The following is a 22,446-nucleotide window of genomic DNA, read 5'->3' as shown; positions in this document are numbered from 1 at the left end:
TTGTTGAGACGCTGTGCACCAATAAGGGTCCAAGCATTTTAGGGCCTTCGGCCAGGAAAGTCACAACATTTACGGCACACGAAGGACGCATTCACGCAAGCGCCCCGTGCTCCGTTTTGAAGTTTTAAAATGAAACATCTTTCAATTGTGTTGTGTTTTGAATTAGATTATTTTATTTCTTCATTAAAAGCTTGTATCAATTTACATCTGGAAGACTTCGTTGAAAAGGACATTTCGCGTGAATTTTCCCTCGTTAAGTAGACAATGGCCTTGCTGGGGGTCCGGTTCGATGCGGACTTTCACCTGGTAAGGGATCGCGGGATCGAGATAAGGCGACACGGAGCTGCTGGTCGTCTGCAGATCGATTCCAACGTAATCGAGCGTCTGTCCCTGCGCGTCCGTCGTTCGCATGCAGGGGGTGCGTGTAGGTTTACAGCGCCCCCTGCATGAAAATGACGGAAAGTGCAGCGTTCATCACGGATAAAGTTGTGCACTTATTTTTTTAATGTTTTTCTTTTATAAGGTGATGTTGATATCGAAAACTGACACATAGCTGGCATGCCATAAATAGGAAATTATCTCTGCTTATTCGAATCAATGTATTCATATATGTTGATAAACTGTTTTCAAGCAGATTTTGTGTCTCTAACGGTGACTACAGGGACCACGTGATTGTTTAAAAATGTCTTTGATTATAACTATAATTGCCTACAATTCGTCATGTGTAGCTTATTAAGACTATAATTTATTCACTACCCAAAATGTATTTACTTGAAAACATAGAGCTGATATTTATTCTTGGTTCTTTCGGTAAAGTCACGTAGAAGGGAAACAATAAAATAATAAAAATATAAAACAATTAAATTCTCACGACGTTTTGACTGCAACAGAAGCAATCATTATCAGGTGTCACACACAGGCACACACACAGAGACACAGGCACACACAGAGATACAGGCACACACAGTGTGTACACACAGTGTACACACAACACACTGTACACACAGTGTACACACACACAGTGTAGACAGTATATACACAGTGTACACACACAGTGTATACACACAGTGTGTATACACAGTGTACACACACACAGTGTATACACATAGTGTACACACATAGTGTGTACACACAAACAGTGTGTACACACAAAAACTGTGTACACACTGTTTCTCTGTGTACAGACTGTGTGTGTGTGTACACACACACAGTCTGTGTACACACACAGTCTGTACACAGTGTACACACAGAAACAGTGTGTACACACAGAAACAGCGTGTACACACAGTAATGTCCACGTTGTAGTTGCTGAGCTCACGCACGCAAGGGTCTCTGTTCAAGAGATGGAGCAATGGAAAATGTATCTAAATCAACTTAAACTCCATCCCTGATTGTGACGTCACCACTCAGCATGACCTCATCGGTGTGAAACGCCGTTGGGAGGTGTGCCTCGCTAGTGACGTCATGTCACCAAGGTATTCACCCCACCCCCGTCCACCGCGCCCTTGATCGTGACGTCACCTCTGCTTGGTCACTGCCGATATCTGTTCCTGTACATTCCTTATTTGGGCAAAGCTACGCCCAGTGACTGGCGGCTCATTAACATAATGAGTTCGTGAAAGCCGTCGCGAGTTGATTGGGACGGGTTCAGCACCCACGCCCCCATCCCTCGACATATGGCCCGAGCTCATTAACATAATTTTATTCAGTTACGGAGCCGCTCGTGCTAGGGGAGTGTCTTGTACCCCGGACGTGACGTCATATCACCTGCTGCCGCGCGACGTCACGAGGTAACAGGAAGCGTTCGTTTCGCTCTTCCACTGAAATCCGAGGTGAGAAATTATTATCGTGTTGGTGGTCGTGGTTGTTGTGGTGGTTGTTGTGGTGGTGGTTGTTGTTTACCAAGGTAGAGCCTCGCTCTCTCTCTCAGGGATGTCAATTGAGTAGCAGCGAGCATGGGAATCGATGTCCAGGTTGGAACTTTACAACGCGGGGCCTAGCCACGCGGGGCCTTGCCTCCTGCCCTCGCCTGATCGCGTTTGCTTCAATTATCTCGCTTAGTTGAGCAATCTTTGTAAGAAAGTAATCTACCAGGCTATGCGTTTATTGTGTGTTGATCGACTCTCTGTGTTGCATTGCATTACATTTCAAAAATTTTACTCAGTTTCTTTGATTAAGTGTGCTTTTGATTTAAAGCTTTCTTGACTGCAGGGATTCATATTCTTGGTTCTTTCGGTAAAGTCACCACCACGTAGAAGGGAAACAATAAAATAATAAAAATATCAAACAATAAAATTCTCACGACGTTTCGACTGCAAGACGAGCAATCATCATCAGGTGTGAAAACCACAGCAAGAACATTTTCTTGCTGTGGTTTCTTGCTGTGGTTTTCACACCTAATGATGATTGCTTGTGGTGCAGTCGAAACGTCGTAAGAATTTTATTGTTTAATATTTTAATTATTTTATTGTTTCCCCTTCTACGTGGTGACTTTACCGAAAGAACCAAGAATATAAGTGTGCTTTCTCTCTCTCTGCGTGTACTCGTGTTATTATTATTTCCTGCAGTCACCAAAGTTCCAAATCTCTCATTGACACAAGGCCGTAATTATAATATATTATAATAATTATAATATATATTGGTGGGGGACATATCCCCCCACAATAATCAAACATGCTCAAAATGTCTCCCCCAATTTATTGCTATAAAAATATTATTTAAAATAATAATTGCTATGCTATGTTAATAAAAACAATTTGCTAAACCTTGGCCACAAAATGTGGACTTGTCTTCATGTAACAATGTGTAGATTTGTGTTTGTATGATTGCGTTGTACTTTATGAATCCCTAATCTCTGCCATTACATACTATGAAACAAGAAAAGTTAAAAAATAAACAACAGAGCAATGTAATACAATACAATATTATACAATATTGTATCAAATAATACAAATTCCATCCCATGTGTTAGTGAAATTTTTCAATATTTTAAAAATTAGTTTTCAAATTTAGATTTTCTTTCTGGGGGGGGGAGACCCCAGAGCCCCTGGTAGATTTGTTCCCCCCCCAATGTTGACTCCATGGCTACGGCCTTGCATTGACTCGCGGATTTCTCTAAACCCCTCCCCTCTCTCTCTCTGCACCCCTCTCTCTCTATTTAAGGCCTCGACACAGAGGCGTTGTTTCTCTGTGTGCCTACAGTGAGGGAGAAAAGTATTTGATCCCCTGCTGATTTTGTACGTTTGCCCACTGACAAGGAAATGATCAGTCTATAATTTTAATGTTAGGTTTATTTGAACAGTGAGAGACAGAATAACAACAAGAAAATCCAGAGAAACGCATGTCAAAATATTATAAAATGATTCGCATTTTAATGAGGGAAATAAGTATTTGACCCCCTCTCAATCAGAAAGATTTCTGGCTCCCAGGTGTCTTTTATACAGGTAACGAGCTGAGATTAGGAGCACACTCGTAAAGGGAGTGCTCCTAATCTCAGCTTGTTACCTGTATGAAAGACACCTGTCCACAGAAGCAATCAATCAATCAGATCCCAAACTCTCCACCATGGCCAAGACCAAAGAGCTCTCCAAGGATGTCAGGGACAAGATTGTAGACCTATACAAGGCTGGAATGGGCCACAAGACCATTGCCAAGCAGCTTGGTGAGAAGGTGACAACAGTTGGTGCGATTATTCGCAAATGGAAGAAACGCAAAAAAACTGTCAATCTCCTTCGGCCTGGGGCTCCATGCAAGATCTCGCCTCGGGGAGTTGCAATGATCATGAGAACGGTGAGGAATCAGCCCAGAACTACACGGGTGGATCTTGTCAATGATCTCAAGGCAGCTGGGACCATAGTCACCAAGAAAACAATTGATAACACACTTCACCGTGAAGGACTGAAATCCTGCAGCGCCTGCAAGGTTCCCCTGCTCAAGAAAGCACATATATATGCCCGTCTAAAGTTTGCCAATGAACATCTGAATGATTCAGAGGACAACTGGGTGAAAGTGTTTTGGTCGGATTAGACCAAAATGGAGGTCTTTGGCATCAACTCAACTCGCCGTGTTTGGAGGAGGAGGAATGCTGCCTATGACCCCAAGAACACCATCCCCACCGTCAAACATGGAGGTGGAAACATACTTTGGGGTGTTTTTCTGCTAAGGGGACAGGACAACTTCACCGCATCAAAGGGACGATGGACGGGGCCATGTACCGTCAAATCTTGGGTGAGAACCTCCTTCCCTCAGCCAGGGCATTGAAAATGGATGGTGGATGGGTATTCCAGCATGACAATGACCCAAAACACACAGCCAAGGCAACAAAGGAGTGGCTCAAGAAGAAGCACATTAAGGTCCTGGGGTTGCCTAGCCAGTCTCCAGACCTTAATCCCATAGGAAATCTGGAGGGAGCTGAAGGTTCGAGTTGACAAACGTCAGCATCGAAACCTTAATGACTTGGAGAAGATCTGCAAAGAGGAGTGGGACAAAATCCCTCCTGAGATGTGTGCAAACCTGGTGGCCAACTATAAGAAACGTCTGACCTCTGTGATTGCCAACAAAGGTTTTGCCACCAAGTACTAAGTCATGTTTTGCAGAGGGGTCAAATACTTTTTTCCCTCATTAAAATGCAAATAAATTTATAACATTTTTGACATGCGTTTATCTGGATTTTTTTGTTGTTATTCTGTCTCTCACTGTTCAAATAAACCTTCCATTAAAATTATAGACTGATCATTTCTTTGTCATTGGGCAAACGTACAAAATCAGCAGGGGATCAAATACTTTTTTCCCTCACTGTATGTGTGTATCTCTCTCTGTGTGTCTCTGTGTTCTATCTCTCTCTGTCTGTGTGTCTCCTTGTCTGTGTTTTGTCTCTCTTTCAAATTGAGCAATCTTTGGAAGAACGTTATCAACAAGGTGGGGTGTTGACTCTTATGTTGGCCGACTCTCTGTGTTGTATTGCATTACATTTCTATTCTAGATTTAAAGCTTTCGTGACTGCTAGGATCCATACGCTTTGCTTCTATTGGGTAAAGTCACGTAGGTAAAAAATAAAATAACAAAAATCACGACGTTTCGGCCACAACACAAGCGGCCTTCATCAGGTGAAGGGACGAGACTGTCTGGAGGACAGCGCTGGAGTGGAAAAAGCCACGCGCAGATCACGACCTTTAAGCTGTGTGAGAAGAAACAAAGCACCTTGACAAAGGAATTAGCATATAATTTAGCATTGAAATGGCTCATTGAAATAGATAAGTTAAAGTATACACATCCGCAGAGGCACCCCTTGACAAAGGAATTAGCATAGAATTTAGCATTGAAATAGCTGAATGATTAGCTTGTAACTGGTCACAGAAATAGCTATGTTAAAGTCAGAGCATATACATTCACTGAGGCACCTAGTACAAATCAAACAGGAGAATTTAGCGAAACACAACCACGCTCAGACCGCGGACCTTTAAACTTTGTGCGAGCAAACATGGTGTCCTGACAAAGAAATTAGCAAAGAAAAATTAGCATTTGATTGGCCGATTTTAGAAAAGAGGTGTTGTACGTGCCGGTGGACTTGCCGTTTGGCGCGGGAGGGGGGGGGGGAGAGTTTACCTATTGATGGTGTGAAAAGGGAATTTATAAGAGCTGCGAAAGTTTGGGGTACCACTACTTGAAAAATATACTGTACCATTGAAATTAGTTTAATGTTTAGTTCGATTTAGAACATCTTTCCAATGGTTGCTAAATTTGAAACCATCTCGGTTGAAATTGTGTCTGTGTTTGTAGATCTGAATTGCCTCGTGAACAAATCTCTGATAAAAACCCGTGGGTTTGCAAAGAACCTTGGTATCGGAGAAAATGATATCGTGATCACCCACAGCGTTGTAACAGTGATCAGCCACGGCAGAAGAATTCGTTTTGCCGTGTTTCAAATCTGATTTGTGCTCGCGGATTCGGTCAGAGACATGTCGCTTTGTCTCCCCGATATAGCAATCACCGCAGGTACAACTCAATTTGTAAACCCCGGGGTACTGTAAGTCAGGAATGACATCCTTCACGGATGGGATCAGATCACGAATTTTGTGTACTGTATTGAACCGAACCTGGATCTTGTGTTTGTTTAGAATTTTGGAAATCTTTTTAGTAACGCCTGCTATATATGGTAGTGTGATGGTTTTGACCGGAGTATCAAGTTGTTGTTTCTGTATGGAGGGAGAAACAGCTTGGCGGATTATACGGTCAGAGTAACCATTCCTTTTGAGGGCCAGGTGTACATGTTTTAATTCACTGGTCAGGTGGTGTTCGTCCGAAATGCAATGAGCCTTATGGTATAAAGTTTTGATGAGAGAATTATTTTGGGCTGGGTGGTGGTGGAAATCAGGTTTCAAGTAGGAATCTGTGTGGGTGGGTTTCCTGTAGACAGAATGCCCCAATGAGCCATCAGGTCTCCTCTCAAACAGAACATCTAAGAATGGTAGCTTGCCATCTTTCTCCACTTCCATGGTGAATTTGATGGCGGGATGTTTGGAATTGATGTGGTGTAGGAAAAGGTTCAAAGCTGGGAGGCCATGTGGCCAAATGACGAAAGTGTCATCCACATATCTCTTCCACAGGGAAGGTCTGAGGGTGGAAGTCTGGATGGCGTCTGATTCAAATTTCTCCATGAAAATATTGGCTATCACTGGTGATAAGGGGGATCCCATGGGGGTACCCTCATTTTGTTTGTAGGAGCCATTCCAAGTAAAGTAGGTATTGTTGAGGCAGTGCCTAACCAGTGCAGGTGTGTCGGGGTCTAGTCCATGTTGGACCAAATTTTCAATTATTTCAATGGTATCAGGTACTGGGACCTTGGTGAACAAAGAGACCACATCGAAGCTGACAAGGATATCGTCAGGGGACAGTACAACATCTTTGACCTACGTGACTTTACCCTTTGAACCAAAGAGTATGGATCCTTGCAGTCACGAAAGCTTTAAATCTAGAAGTGTACACACACACACACTGTACACACACACAGTGCACACACACACAGTGTACACACACACACACTGTACACACACACAGTGTACACACATAGTGTACACACACACAGTGTACACACACACAGTACACACACACACAGTATACACAGACACACAGTGTATACACACACAGTGTACACACACACACAGTGTATACACAATAATGTCCACGTTGTTGTAGCTGAGCCCACACACCCAAGGGAGGGAACAATGTAAAATGAATCTAAATCAACTTAAACTCCAACCCCGCTCTGTGACGTCACCACTCTGCATTACCTCATCGGCGTGAAACGCCAGGGTGAGGTGTACCTTGCTAGTGACGTCATGTCACCAAGGTATTCCACCGCGCTCTTGAGCGTGACGTCACCTCCGCTTGGGTCACTGCCGATTGCGTTCCAGTGCCAATCCTTATTTGGGCAAAGCTACGCCCAGTGACTGGCGGCTCATTAGCATAATGTGTTCGTTAAAGCCGTCACGAGTTTATTGCGACGGGTTCATTGCCCACGACATATGGGACATGTTACATTAACATAATTTATTCATTCTCTAATTTATTCAGTTACGGAGCGGCTCATTGTGGGAGGAGCGTGTTTCGTACCCCAGATGTGACGTCATGTCACCTGCTGCCGGGTGACGTCACGAGGTAGCAGGAAACTAACGCTTCCTGCACTGAAATCCGAGGTGAGAAATTATCATTGCGATTGTGGTTGTTGTGGTTGTCGTGGTGGTGGTGGTTGTGGTGGTGGTTGTTGTTGTTAACCAAGGTAGAGCCTCGCTCTCTCTCGTAGGGATGTCAGTTGAGTAGCAGCGAGCATTGGAATCGATGTCCAGGTTGGAACTTTACAACGCGGGGCCTAGCCACGCGGGGCCCTGCCTCCTGCCCTCGCCTGATTGCGTTCACTTTAATTATCTCGCTTAAGTTTAATTTGTCTTCACCCGGCTCGCCACTTTGTAACTTTGTTTTATTGTAAATATTCACGCAGTTTTGATTTTCGTTCTTTTGTTAGCAGGCCAAGCCCGCTTGAGCTGCTATACCACTCTTGTTATCAGAAGCGACCTGCCCACAACAACACAAGGTGAGGCTTTGTCAACGTGTGTGAATGTTTTGACTGAAAACTTTGGTGACTGCAGGAATTAATATTCTTGGTTCTTTCGGTAAAGTCACGTAGATAGAAAATTAAATAAAAATAGCAATACAATAAATAAATAATTGTGAATAAAGCAAAAAAACTCACGTCATTTTGATCGCAACACAAATGGTCTTTATTTAATGTAATTCTATTATCTGTTATTGTTATTTTCTATCTACGTAACTTTAATGAAAGAAACAAGAATACGTGTGTCAATGTCTATCGGTCAAAGACACTCAGCGGAGAGACGCGCAAACTCCAAATATACAGCAGGTGTCAGGGTCGGGATCGAACCCACGACTTCCTGTATACCAGGTGAGGTAGTTAACATCTCACCACGGAGAGAGACACGCAAACTCCAGTTAGCCTCGGCTATGTTCGTTGATCCTCAATTAATTACTTGGTGCAGTGAGGAAGCATTAATGCTGAGCAGATGAAGGTGGCCAGGCATGATTCTAGACACGCCACCGCCTGTTTACCCAGTGACAGTGTACAGTTTGTGTTTGCAGTAACGTCTATTAACTCTGTCGAACACGGAGGTTTTATCATAACAGTAGTTTATTTTTGTTTTCCTCTGGAACTCTTTATAATAATGGAAACAGGAGGTGAACACAGCACACACATTCAGCTGAAGTGGGAACTGTTCATCCCAGCATTCAAGGACATCTGAGCCTGGATTCACACCTCTAAGTTGCGATTGAACGTTAATTTATGCATTTCTGCCTAACACAAATAATATTGTTTTCAACACCCTTTGCTATGTCAGCTGAATTTAGCTCTCATAAATATTCCTTTTGTAGCCAGACAGCTGAAATTGTGTGCTCGGAGTTTTTGGTGAACATTCATTTTGAAGATACGAGGGCTTCCAGGCATGTTTATAACCATTTGCCCTCTCATTGTGTGCCATAACAGTCCGTGTGATGAATTTGGGACACTTTTCCACTATATCATGAATATGTGAATAAGTATAGACGTGTAAGTCACGTGTTACTGTGTGTATATGCTTTCCTCTGTGCATCGATACTGAAGTGTAGATAGTGTGGATATTATTTTTTTCTGTCTGCAGCTGACGCTTCCTCTGCAGAATTGGTCTGATGGAGCAAATGCACTCAGCGCAGCTCGGTAGGGCAAGTCAACAATGCGACCGGTGTGCATACAGCACGGACCGGACTGGAAATTTGACAGAGCACCAGAGAACACACACGGGAGAGAAACCCTTCAAGTGCACTGTGTGTGGGAAGGCGTTTTCACATTCATCTACTCTTGTAGCACACCAGAGAACACACACGGGAGAGAAACCCTTCAAGTGCAGTGTGTGCATGAAGGCGTTTTCACATTCATCTACTCTTGTAGCACACCAGAGAACACACACGGGAGAGAAACCCTTCAAGTGCAGTGTGTGCATGAAGGCGTTTCCACGTTCATCTCTTCTTGTAGAACACCAGAGAACACACACGGGAGAGAAACCCTTCAAGTGCAGTATGTGCGTGAAGGCGTTTGCACATTCATCTACTCTTGTAGTACACCAGAGAACACACACAGGAGAGAAACCCTTCAGGTGCACTCCGTGCGGGATAACGTTTGCACAGCAACAACAACTTCAAGTACACCAGAGAACACAGAAGCATCAGAAGATCCACAAGGAGTGGAGTCTGAAATCAGCTTGTGAAAGTCAAAGTGCCACCATGAGCCCATCCCTCATGAAACAAGAACCGGAAGAAAATCCCAGCTTGGACACTTTTAAAGGTATCGGGGTGAAACATGAAGAGGTGATGGTGAAATGTGAAGAAGTGAAGAGCAAAGGAGTGAAGGTGAAATGTGAAGATGAAGATTCAACTCCAAAATGGGACCTTCACATCGACAGAGGCAACGTGAAGCAGGAGGAGATTTCTGACTGTGAGGCAGAGCGAGGCAACTCCCAGCAGTTTGTGGAAGTGGAGGTGTGGGTGGACTTCCTCCGAGACAATCCAAAGTCAAGTGGAGACCCGGTAGATGTGTAAACTTTGCGTTTTGATAATTGTGTTTTTTTATTTTATTTTGGGCACCATTATAATATATGCCACAGGACCCGCACGAGCTTAATCCGGTACTGTCCGGGATATCGTTCCAGTGCCCAACCAGGCTGTTGAAAACACCGTGAGTGGATATTCTTAGCTCTTTCGGTAAAGTCACGTTGAAGGGAAACAAAATAATAAAATATATATAAAACAATAAAAATTCTCATGACGTTTCGACCATAACACAAACGGTCGTCTTCAGGTGTGTCGAAACGTCGTGAGAATTTATATTTTTTATATATATTTATTTTATTGTTTCCCTTCAACATGACTTTACCGGAAGAGCTAAGAATATGAATTACTGCAATCACAAAAGCTTTAAATCAAAATTTAACCGCGAGTAGAGTTGAGGGTGACGGTGGAGGGCGCGAAGGGGGCGAGAGATGCCGATGGGCGGCGAGGGGGTCATCCGAGAGGATGCCCAGTGGGGAGATCAAGCAATGAAATCGCTCCACGTGTCAGGCGCTGGGTGGATCACCGCACAGCGGCATCGTGGGAGGTGGCGACGGCACGGGGGAGGTCTCTACCCGCTAGTGGATTGACCGTGGCTGATGGTGACGACGACGATGGATGTTGCTCACTCAACTCTGCGACGTACGAAACGCCGGAGACGCACGGCGATGTGCGGGGTGTTCAGCGGCACGGTGGAGCCGATGGCCTCCTTGCAGCCGCTGTACAGCTGACGCACGACGTGGAGCAGGGCAGGGAGCACGCTGTCCACTATGTCCTGGCAGCTGCCGCTCAGCTGACCCATAGCCTGCAGTAGAGCAGGGAGCACGCTGTCCACTATGTCCTGGCACTGGTGAACATCGGTCCCCAGGTGGCGACCGCTGCCGGTGGAGAGACGTCCTTCACGAGTCCCGAGTAGTTGTTGATCGTGGTGGTGGTGGTGGTGGTGTTGGAGCCGTTGATGTTCGAACCCCCACGCCGAGATCCTCCGAGGAGTTCCACCACTGGCTGCGATAGCAGCAGAACCAAAGTGAGCACAGCCGTGAAGATCGCCACGCTGGTGGTGGTGGCGAAGTACTCCGCAGACCTCGAAGTGGAGGAGCGCCGTGGGGCAAGGTGGTTGCCTCTCCCGGAGCCGACTCCACTCTGGTCGCTCCAATGGATGCACCTTTGTCACAGGCCTTTAATGACAAGAATGTGAAGTTGGACACTCAGTTCCTAGGTTAAACCTGCATGGTTAGAGCGGCCAGTTTTTGTGGACCTGTGGGTTGGGTAGATCTCGAACCAGGAGCGAGAGCCAATAAGCTCCCAAGCATTCACTCGGTTTTAAAATCCATTTATATGGTGCTTGCTTAATCGCCTCTGGCAATTCGGAGTTTTGTATCTCGTCTCAAACACTTGAAGAGCATCCCCAAGTAGCAGCTGCCCCTGTGTGGCACAAGGTGGTGGCCCTGCACCGGCCTGCATGTGGACAAGAGCCTGTCAGTAGGGGGCGATGATTGATGTGGCATCTTAGTTGTGGAGTTTGTAGGTAATGTTTAGAATTTGAGCAATTTTGACCCAGACGCCAGCATGCAATGGCCTACTCGTTTTGAATGACAATACAATAGCACGTTGTACATACACTGTTAAGCAGACGGTGCGTATTTTTAAAAATAGCTTCATGTTAATGCGATGTAACCTGATGCAGTATATTTCAGTGCAGTAATTCAATTTTGTTAATATGCCTGTCAATAATTTAGAATTAATACTTGTCTGATTGTGTGCGTACATGTAACATTTTGTCTGTAAGGGTCAAACATTGAATAAGTGATGTTAGGACAAAGTGTGTGTTATGGAAGTAACCTGTACAGCTTACTCAGGTGAGACTCATTGTTATTGTGATACAGGTCAAAGGGTATTTTTGTTTTTCGATTTAAAGCTTTCGTGACTGCAAGGATTCATCTTCTTTGGTTCTTTAGGTAAAGTCACCACGTAGAATGAGAATAAAATAATAAATTGATCAAATAAAATCACGCAATAAAATTCTCACGACGTTTCGGCCACAACACAAGTGGCCTTCATCAGGTGAAGGGATGAGACTGGAGGAAAGAACCAAACAAGGGTATTTTTGTGTTTTCAGGAAGCATCTCCCTCTGGAGCAACTCATTGTCTTTGAAATAGGGAGAACACTCGGATCATTAATCAGTTACGTGGCATACCACTCAAAGGTTACACGTAGAGGAGGTTCATTCTCTGCAACACGAATTGTAGTTTTGTATTACGTGTTGACGTAGATTTTGTCGAACTAGGACATAGTTCATAGTTCATTTATTTGGTATAGCCCTGTGAGCCATTCGGCTCTTGAATCGGGTGCAACCGCAACAAACAAAAACATGAACAAGAAAATATCTTACAGTGGTTATGTGACTGTGCAAACAGAAAATACAGGAAAAAAATATCAAAATATTCCTAAAATAGCACCGTACACCAATGCTGTGTGCAAAAATCCCAGTGGGATGCAAGTCAAATAACAACAACAACCACAAGACAACTAAGATTAAGGCCATCAGTCTAACTCCGTACTACTATAAACAAAAACATGGCCAAAACAAAAAAAAACTTTTCGAAAATCACCAAAATAAAAGCCATGAATCCAATGTAACAGTGATCATAGGGACTGTGACCGAATTTTTAACAATAAACTACATAAATAAATTATAACACCAAAATCTAGACCCATATTTTAGGCCACTGAATAGCAGTGGCAGCTAGGGTTGTACAACTCCTCTAGAGCAGTTTTGAGTGAAGATCTCATAGGTAGTGATTCAAGTTGCAGTTTATTGGCAATAGCATTCCAGACCCTGGGGGCATCAATAGCAAAGGACCTTCCTCCAGTTTTTGTACGGCAATAGGGAATGTGAAGCTGGTAAATGAGCGAAGACCTGAGGTCATATTTGTTCTTTGAAACAGAGAGGAGATCCAGTAGGTAGTCTGCGGAATTTTTTGTAAGGACATCGTGAATAAATAAGATCTGGTGCACAAGCCGTCGAACATTAAGAGATGTTAAGTTTGACTCAATGTAGAGATCACAGTGGTGAGTCCTATATGGGCAGTTCAATGCAAATCTTAAGGCCGAGTGATAGATGGAATTAAGCTTCTTCAGTACAGTACTTGGGGCTGATTTATACACGATGTCACAGTAGTCAAGTAGAGGCAGTATGGTAGCTTTTATCAATTCCAAACGGAACATTGGGGGGAAGCAGTGCTTGTGTCGATACAGAAAACCAATTTTTATTTTTGTCTTTTTACCAATATAATCAATGTGATCTTCAAAACTAAGTTTTGAATCCAGGATGACCCCAAGATACTTATAGATCTTGACTTGCTCTATTTGATAATTATTCAAGGAATGTAATTGGGGAAAAATAACTTCCTGCTTTAGTCCCGGAGAGAAGCATAGCACCTTGGTTTTGGAGGTATTCAGGACTAGTTTAAGAGAAACTAGCTGATGTTGTAGTTTGTTGAAATCACCCTGGAGCTTAGCAATCACGTCATCCGGAGAGCGGCCAGCAGTAATCAGTATCGTGTCATCTGCAAAAAGATTTACCCTGGAATGATCCAGTTCAGTGCCCAAGTCATTGACATAAAGAGAGAGCAAGAGGGGGCCGAGGATGGAACCCTGTGGAACCCCTTTTGTTATCTTAACACTGTTTGACCTCCAACCATCTGTGAATACAGTTTGGGTGCGAGAAAAGAGGTAATTTTTTAACCATTGTACTGTGTTCTCGGAAAAACCGAGGCAACTTAGTTTACTAAGCAGGGTGTTGTGGTCAACTGTATCAAAAGCTTTGGACAGGTCAAGAAAAAGACAGACACAGTACTGCTTATTATCAAGGCTATTGTAAATTTGATTCAAAGAGTCTAATGCAGCAGATGTGGTGCTGTATTTTTTCCGGAACCCAGATTGTTTTAGATGTAGTAGATTGTTGGTGGACAGGAAACTGCTAATTTGGTAGTTCAATAATTTTTCAAAAATTTTCATCAATGGGGACAAAATTGAGATAGGTCGGTAGTTATTGGGATCATCTTTAGGGCCCCCTTTGTGAAGTGGGCGGACATAGGAATGTTTCCATTCTAGAGGAACTGATGCTTCTTTGATGGACAGGTTGAAAATATGGGCTATAGGTTTGTATATTAGGTGACCAACAGTAGAGCAAAGACGGGAAAACTATCTGCTCCGGTAGAGGAGGACCCTTTGAGGTAGGACAGTTGTTTCAGAACATTACTTTCGTGGATTGGTTGGAAACTAAATTCGTTTAATGTTTGGACAGGGGTGTAGGAATTTGCAGGAGCAGGGGTGACTCCCAATACATTATCAAAAAGATTACCAGCTTCAGAAAAATGAAGGTTAAAATTGTCAACTATTTTTTTGGGATCTGAAAAATATTCCCCATTTCGGTGAAGCTCAACGGGCAGATTTTCTGTTTTGGATGCCTTTTCGATAGATTTGATTGTTTTCCAAAAAATCCTGGCATTTCCATGTGATTCCAGGAGAGTGGAGGAAAAATAGGCATTTTTTGCATGCCGTATTTTTTACGCATCTATTCCTTAAAATCCTGTTTTCTAGCCAGTCATTTACCAAATTACTTTTCTGAGCACATGCCCAAGCCTTGTCCCTAGTTTTCATGAGCTTTGTAATCAAAGGATCATACCATGGTGGGCGGTTGCCTTTAGTTTTAAATCTAACCAACGGAGCATGTTTGTTAAGAATTTGGAGAAATGTGTACCTGAAAGTCTCCCAAGCCGTAGTCAGGTTGGGTATATCACAGACCTTATCAATATCCGAGTGAAGCACATCATTTGTAAATGCCTGAGTGCTGAAGTGCCTCAAAGAGTGCTTCTCAACAATTTTAGGGGGGCTTTGGGTCTGGCTGATGATCTCACACCAAAAATGAAGGAGTGATCACTAAGGTTATTACCCAGAACACCAGTCAGTGCGAAATTGTGAGGGGCATTTGTCAATAGGACGTCAAGCAGAGTTGACTGTCCCGGATTTTTTAGGTTGGGTCTTGTGGGGACATTTATTAATTGAAACAAGTTAAATTCATTTGTAAAATTTGTGGCCACGGCCGGCAGGTTTAGCCAATTCCAATTTAGATCACCCACTAAAATTATTTCACCTTTAGGGAGGCCCCCAAAAAGCTCTCTCAGTGCCGATGCAGCTTCAACATCCTTCCCACAAGGCGGTCTATAGCAGCACACTACCAATATCTGTTGATTATTTGGGAGAGTTATTCTGAGAGCCAGACCTTCAAAGCAACATTTTTTAAACAAAGAGTGAGCTGGTGAACATGCAATAGTGTTACGAACATAGATGGCAATTCCACCTCCTTTAGATCCTCAGTCAAGCCGAAAAAGGTTGTAGTTTTCAATCGTAATCTGCAAGTTATTGACGGCAGGAGTGAGAAATGTTTCTGTTAGGCAAAAAATGTCCGGATCAAGATTTGCCACTTCTAGTTTTAGTTGACTTAATTTAATCACAAGCCCTCTGATGTTGATATGTAGAACACCAACACCTTTCCTGCCAGAAAAATCTACAGAATTATACGAGCTCTTTTCATTTGGGCCTGGATGAAGCTCAATACCACCCAGGAATAAGAAATGTAGAATTAACAGTTTGCATAAGTATTTTCTGTGAAAGGATGAAGAGCGGCGAACCTTGGACGAATAGCAGCAGCTCGCAGATGGTGTTATTTTTAAGAGCAAAATGAAGTTTGGAAGGAGTGCTGGTGAAGTAATGGGACAAAGATAGGGTTTAAAAGGATACAATGATGGAGTGTAGAAGTGTCTATGAGCTGTTTCATTTGCAGGTGTAGTGGCAAATCGAGCAACAAGTATTGACGCAAAATAACGAGGGTAGCCGTTTGTAGAGTTGAGTGTGACACTAGATATGGCCGGGAGGGACAGCAGTAGGACACACAGCAGGAGAATTGCCATCTCTAAAATATCCGGGGTATACACAGATTTACACACAAGTGGAATAGAAAAATATATATACTTGTAGGCCGAGCGTGAGAAAAACGTCTTGCCGCACTCGTCACACATGCACGGCTTCTCGCCCATGTGCTAGGGTTTAACAGCGCCCACCCCCCTCTCCCAGACAGCAGATTCTTGGCTGTTGTGGGCTCGGCTGAACCTCTTGCACCGCCTCCTTTCCCCGCCGCAGGATGGTGCTCGAGTTAGCCCTTTTGAGCTCAGCCCACGACTGGAATGTCGTTTCTTGGCCTGCTCCACGTGAATGAGTTAGCTGCGGGGTTCGCCACGGTGTGACACATCAGCTGAGCGTCAGCACGCTCCAGGTACCACTGTCAGTGGCAGGTGGGTAGGCCTCCCAGCAGGTGGGTAGGCCTCCCAGCGGCAGGTGGGTAGGTCTCCCAGCGGCAGGTGGGTAGGCCTCCCAGCAGGTGGGTAGGCCTCTCCAGCAGGTGGGTAGGCCTCCCAGCAGCAGGTGGGTAGGCCTCCCAGCAGGTGGGTAGGCCTCCCAGCGGCAGGTGGGTAGGCCTCTCCAGCAGGTGGGTAGGCCTCCCAGCGGCAGGTGGATAGGCCTCTCCAGCAGGTGGGTAGGCCTCCCAGCGGCAGGTGGGTAGGCCTCTCCAGCAGGTGGGTAGGCCTCTCCAGCGGCAGGTGGGTAGGCCTCCCGGTAGGTGGGTAAGCCTCCCAGCGGCAGGTGGGTAGGCCTCTCCAGCGGCAGGTGGGTAGGCCTCTCCAGCGGCAGGTGGGTAGGCCTCCCAGCGGCAGGTGGGTAGGCCTCTCCAGCAGGTGGGTAGGCCTCTCCAGCAGCAGGTGGGTAGGCCTCCCAGCAGGTGGGTAGGCCTCCCAGCAGGTAGGTAGGCCTCCCAGCGGCAGGTGGGTAGGCCTCCCAGCAGGTGGGTAGGCCTCTCCGGGGCACAGTGTGGTGAGCAGTGTGTGTGAACAGTGTGTGTGAACAGTGTGGTGAGCAGTGTGTGTGAACAGTGTGTGTGAACAGAGTGGTGAGCGTTTGTGGTGAGTGTGGTGAGTGTGGTGTGGTGAGTGTGTGGTGAGTGTAGTGTGGTGTTTGTGAGTGTGGTGTGTGTGTGGTGAGTGTGTGGTGAGTGTGTGGTGTGTGTGGTGTGTGTTTGTGGTGAGTGTGGTGTGTGTGTGTGGTGAGTGTGTGGTGAGTGTGGTGAGTGAGTGTGGTGTGTGTGGTGAGTGTGTGTGGTGAGTGTGTGGTGAGTGTGTGGTGAGTGTGTGTGGTGTGGTGTGTGTGGTGAGTGTGTGGTGAGCGTTTGTGGTGAGCGTGGTGAGTGAGTGTGGTGTGTGTGGTGTGTGTTTGTGGTGAATGTGGTGTGTGTGGTGTGTGTGTGGTGAGTGTGGTGTGTGTGGTGAGCGTGGTGAGCGTGGTGAGTGTGGTGAGCGTGTGTGTGGTGAGTGTGGTGAGTGTGGTGTGGGGTGTGGTAGTGGTGTGGGGTGTGGTGGTGGTGTGGGGTGTGGTAGTGGTGGTGTAGCGTGTGGTGGTTTGGGGTGTGGTGGTGTGGGGTGTAGGGGAGGTGGTGTGTTGTGGTGGGGTGGGGGAGGTGGTGTGGGGTGTAGGGGAGGTGGTGTGGTGTGGGTGTGGTGGTGTGGTAGTGGTGGTGTGGTGGTGGTGGTGTGGGATGTGGTGGTGGTGTGGGGTGTGGTGGTGTAGGATGTGGTGGTGGTGGTGGTGTGGGGTGTGGTGGTGGTGTGGGGTGTGGTGGTGGTGGTGTGGTGGGGTGTGGTGGGGTGTGGTAGTGGTGGTGGTGGTGTGGTGGTGGTGGTGTGGGGTGTGGTGGTGGTGTGGGGTGTGGTAGTGGTGGTGGTGGTGTGGTGGTGGTGTGGGGTGTGGTGGTGGTGGTGTGGGGTGTGGTGGTGGTGGTGTGGGGTATGGTGGTGGTGGTGTGGTGGTGGTGTGGGGTGTGGTAGTGGTGGTGTGGGGTGTGGTGGTGTGGGGTGTGGTGGTGGTGGTGTAGGGGAGGTGGTGGTGGTGGTGTGGGGTGTGGTGGTGGTGGTGTGGTGGTGGTGGTGGTGTGGGGTGTGGTGGTGGTGGTGTGGTGGTGGTGGTGGTGGTGTGGAGTGTATGGGTGGTGGTGTTCTTTGTGTTTGAGCGGGGAATGTTTTCTCGTGCCAGGACGTACTTCTGTGGACCGCCGTTCGCTTCGTTGGGATTTCGATTTGACGATTCTGGTGGTTTGGTTGTGGTGGTGGTGGTGGTGAGTTTGAATGGTTTTAAGATCGCTAACTTGGTTGAACACAGGCACATAGTGTAGAATTGTTGTTAGATTGTTGAATGTGCGTAAAGTGTGTTTTGGTGTTACCTCGGGATATTCATAATGAATGGTCATTCAGTCCATGCTTATTTAATCCATTTAAAATGCAGTTAGACTGCAGTTGTTACGTTGCATCATGGATATGTTGGTTAATATCTGATGCGGAAAGTGACTGATGGATACAGCAGACTAGGCCAAATTTGTGGATTCACCGCGAATTCTCAGATTTTGACGTGAATTAACAACTCGTGGATTTTCGCCTCCTCGGCCAAAATGTGTAAATCTAACAACAGTGAAACCAACATTGGCGTTCTTGAAAATCCACCTGGCCGCCCCTACAGTGGAGCAATGGCATTTGTTTTACTGATTGTCCGTGTCGGGCGGTGGTGGTGGAGGGTTACGACACATTAACAATAACGCGAACTAACCCCCAAAAACATTCACGAATAATGCTGCTTGCGAAAAGCCTACGCGTTACACGAGTTGCATTTGTTTACAATGTGTGGGCAGAGTTTGATGCCGGTGGGGCGTGGCTCTGCTATCCACGTTGTGGGCCTGGTCTTCTGCGGCGTTCAGCAGGAATTGTCATCACCGATTTGGTCGTTTAGCGCTACACGTTTTAGTTTTTTCGTTTGCAAACTCGAGCGAACTCTGCAGAGACCCCGAGTTGGATTTCCTTGCTCACGGCCCAAAAACAGTGTGACAATTATACTCTTTGGTTCTATTCGATAAAGTCACGTAGGTAAAAAAATAAAAACAACAAAAATCTAGAAGTGTGACAATTATATGAACCGGTCGTGGGCCTCCCCGAGATCGACTCCGCCTAAAAGTAGTACCTTGTGGGACGTGTAAAACATCACCGCTGGGGAGACAAAGGGGTGCCGGCCGTGGTTTCTGGCCACCCACCCCCCTCGTGTACCACAGTGCCGGTAGCCTTCGTAGGTGCTGCTGCTCGCCACTAACAGCGCTTGCCCCCGACAGCCTGTTCGAGGCTGCACGGGGGATCTTTGGCGGTGGCGGCGGTGCAGGAGGTGTGCGCAGGAGGCCGAACGGCGTCCGGAGGAGTGAGGAGACGCGACCCGCGGAGAGCTTCCATGGAGAGAGGCGGGAGCGGGGCGAGGGAGAGAGGGGGCCAAGGAACGGGGCGAGGGAGGCCTGAGGGAGAGCATCGAAGGGGGGCGGACGAATGGCAGCGAGGGACCGGGGCTCGCTTCGAGGGGCACAGGAACTTGGCGGAACCGGGGAGCGGGAGGGGAAGAGGGGAGAGAGAGATGGGGAGGCAGGAGTCGAGGGGCGGAGACGTGGCGAGCGGGAGGCAGCGAGACCTGACGGCGTGGGGGATGCAGCGAGAGAGAGAGAGATCGCCATCAGAGCAATTTCATGCAACGATTTTTAAGGGAGAGGTTAGGGGCGCACAGTTCGGAAGGAGCGAGAGAGACGACGGGGCTGGAAGAGTCGAGGGGCAAAGACGTGGCGAGAGAGAGGCAAAGAGACGGGGAGGCGAGGGCACGGCAGGAAGAGAGAGAGAGACATCAGAGGGCGCCTCACCTTCAGCGACTTGTGAGCGAGAGGTTAGGGGGGTTCAGTTGGGAAGGAGGGAGAGAGACGGGGGGGCAGGGAGGGAGAGAGACGGGGGGGCAGGGAGGGAGAGAGACGGGGGGGCAGGGAGGGAGAGAGATGGGGGGCCAGGGAGGGAGAGAGCGAGGTGCGGTGGGGGGCTTCGATCTACGATCCTTGAGGGACAGTTTACCCCAAGTGGGTGAAGAGAGAGGGGGGAAGGGAGACAGGAAGTAGTGGGAGAGTAGCGTGGGGGCGTGGACAGCAGGACGGAAGATAAATTAACAGGTCCTTGCAGGGTGGGCTGGTAGGAACATTGGATTTTTTTTTACACCCAACAGCACGAGATTTCACTTCTAAAGTATTGAAAGGGGACGGATGGACGGACGGACGGACACATTAATCTATTGCAGGCTGGTACACTCAGTTTACAACTTCGTTCCTACCAGTAATAATAACGTAATCAACCTGACCTTGCGTTGTGTTTTGACCATCTGTGTTGCATTATATGGTTTCCAAATCTTGCTATACTCTGTTTGATTTATCTTCTTTGGTTCTGTAGTGTTGTAAGGACGAGCAGACTTCTTTAGGAGGCACACTCTGTTTATTGTATTATTTCCTTATACAATGCTTAACACACACAGAGGGATATTCGGTCCCCTCACCCGATACCCTAGGGAGGTACAGCCTCCGGACCTGGCGGGACTCACACGTCTACCGCTAACCTCCTTGATACCTAAGGAGGTACAACCTCCGGACTTGGCGGGACTCACACGTCTACCGCTAACCTAGTCCTCCGGCTAGGACCTAGGGGAGGCTATCTGACCCACCGCTGGCCCGGTGGGTCCTGACCACTGGGTATGCCGAGCCTTAGCCCTTAGAAGGGCTGAAGGGCTGGTCCAGGGTCCTAGCTAGGCTTCAGCCCAGTCTTCTATCTTCGTGCGGGGAGAGAACTCCCCGAGGTCCGTTGGGTCACCCGTCTTATACCCCTTCGTGGCCAGGTAGAACCAATCATACATTCCCACGTGGAACCGTCTGATTGGTTCGCACCAAACCCTGGCCACGATCCGTTTCACCTCGACTGACCCCAACCGTTGTACCCAGGGGTAATGCTGCACTGCCCTGGTGGCAATGCAGGTTACGCAACAGCGCGTAGTTAACACCTCTACATCACCCCCTCCTTCGGAAGCTCCAGCCGTCCCGGCTGCAACAATGAGAAACTCCGAAATTATCAATGGTAGAAGAATTGTGAGTGTGCCTCACGAACAACAAGAACAATTAAACCACTATAAATACCCCCCTTAACAACATAACGTATGTACAAGGCACTAGACATGCCAAAAAAAACATAACAACCGGCGAGATTTCGCGCGCGTGCGTTTCGCGGGGCCATCGTAGGGGATGGCAGGCTTTGTCGGCGGCACAAGGGAAGGAGGAGGATGAGCCAGAGCATCCGGTGGGCCTTTAGGCATCTCCACGGGGACACCTGCTGCTCCACGGTCCATTGAGGCCGAACGTGGCCTGCATGGAGCCGTCACTCCCGCGTCATCTGCAGGAGGAATGACACGCCTGCGCTGTGGGTTAGGCACCAACGGGGCAACATCCGGCTCGTCGGACGCGTCGCACACTCGGCCCCCATGTCGTGTGTGTTGTGGAGGGACGCGTGGCGTGACGAAGGGTTTTAACCGAGAGGGGTGAACGCACCAGCGACGCCGTCCCCAGCTAATTTTAACACATTGGGGACGCAGGACTTCCACTACCTCAACCGGGCCTCGCCATGGTCTGAGGAGTTTGGCCGACGTGGACACCGGCACCTGGGGGCAGTGGAGCCATGCCCTGTCTCCCGGTGGCCACCGATGCGTGTACGACCGAGGGTCCCGCAGTCGCAAATTCGCCCGTTGGCGGGAAGCCGAATTTTCAATGGCGGCCTCCCGTGCCTCGGCCAACTTACGGAGGTTGAATCGCAAGTGGTCAACGAGCTTTGACTTTTGCGGTGGCTGTTCGATTTCCAGCCGAACGTCGGCGGGAGGAAAGGCATCCCTGCCGTACATTAGAAAGAACGGGGAAAATCCCGTCGCCGCGTGAGGTGCCATACGGTATGCGGTGAGGACCCCCGGAACCTGCAAGTCCCAATCGAGGTGGGATTCATCGACCTGATGGCATAACATAGCGGTGAGAGTTCTATGAAGGCGCTCCACCATGCCGTCGGTCTGGGGATGGTAGGGCGAAGTGCGCACTTTCTTAGTGCCCAACAGGCGGCACACATCAGTCAGCAAGGCTCCTGAAAAATTTCTTCCCTGATCGGTCAGCAACCGTTCTGGTGCGCCCTTGTCCAGGACGTAGCCTTGAACAAAGGCGTCCACAACGGCCGCCGCCGACTGGTTGGGGAGGGCCCAGGCCATAGGCCACCGTGTAAAATACTCTACCCCAACCAGAAGGTACTTATTACCCC

General features: G+C 47.4%; 1 long non-coding RNA gene across 2 annotated transcripts; it reads left to right on the top strand.

Moving 5' to 3' along the window:
- Positions 1-1,727: 1,727 nt before the first annotated feature.
- Positions 1,728-20,032, top strand: LOC142920134 (uncharacterized). 2 transcript variants are annotated; one of them, XR_012938684.1, is made up of 4 exons: positions 1,728-1,832; positions 7,573-7,694; positions 8,024-8,089; positions 19,419-20,032. It is a non-coding gene; the product is annotated as an uncharacterized LOC142920134 (long non-coding RNA). The 2 variants fall into 2 exon arrangements; XR_012938683.1 differs by having other exon boundaries at positions 8,021-8,089.
- The last annotated feature ends 2,414 nt before the right edge of the window (positions 20,033-22,446 follow it).

This window comes from Petromyzon marinus, unplaced genomic scaffold (assembly GCF_048934315.1).
Source record: "Petromyzon marinus isolate PM22_M1 ecotype Great Lakes invasive population unplaced genomic scaffold, UKy_Petmar_22M1.pri1.0 PM_G_Scaffold_68, whole genome shotgun sequence".
NCBI classification, from domain to species: Eukaryota; Metazoa; Chordata; class Hyperoartia; order Petromyzontiformes; family Petromyzontidae; genus Petromyzon; species Petromyzon marinus.
This window is presented reverse-complemented; position numbering and strand designations above follow the sequence as displayed.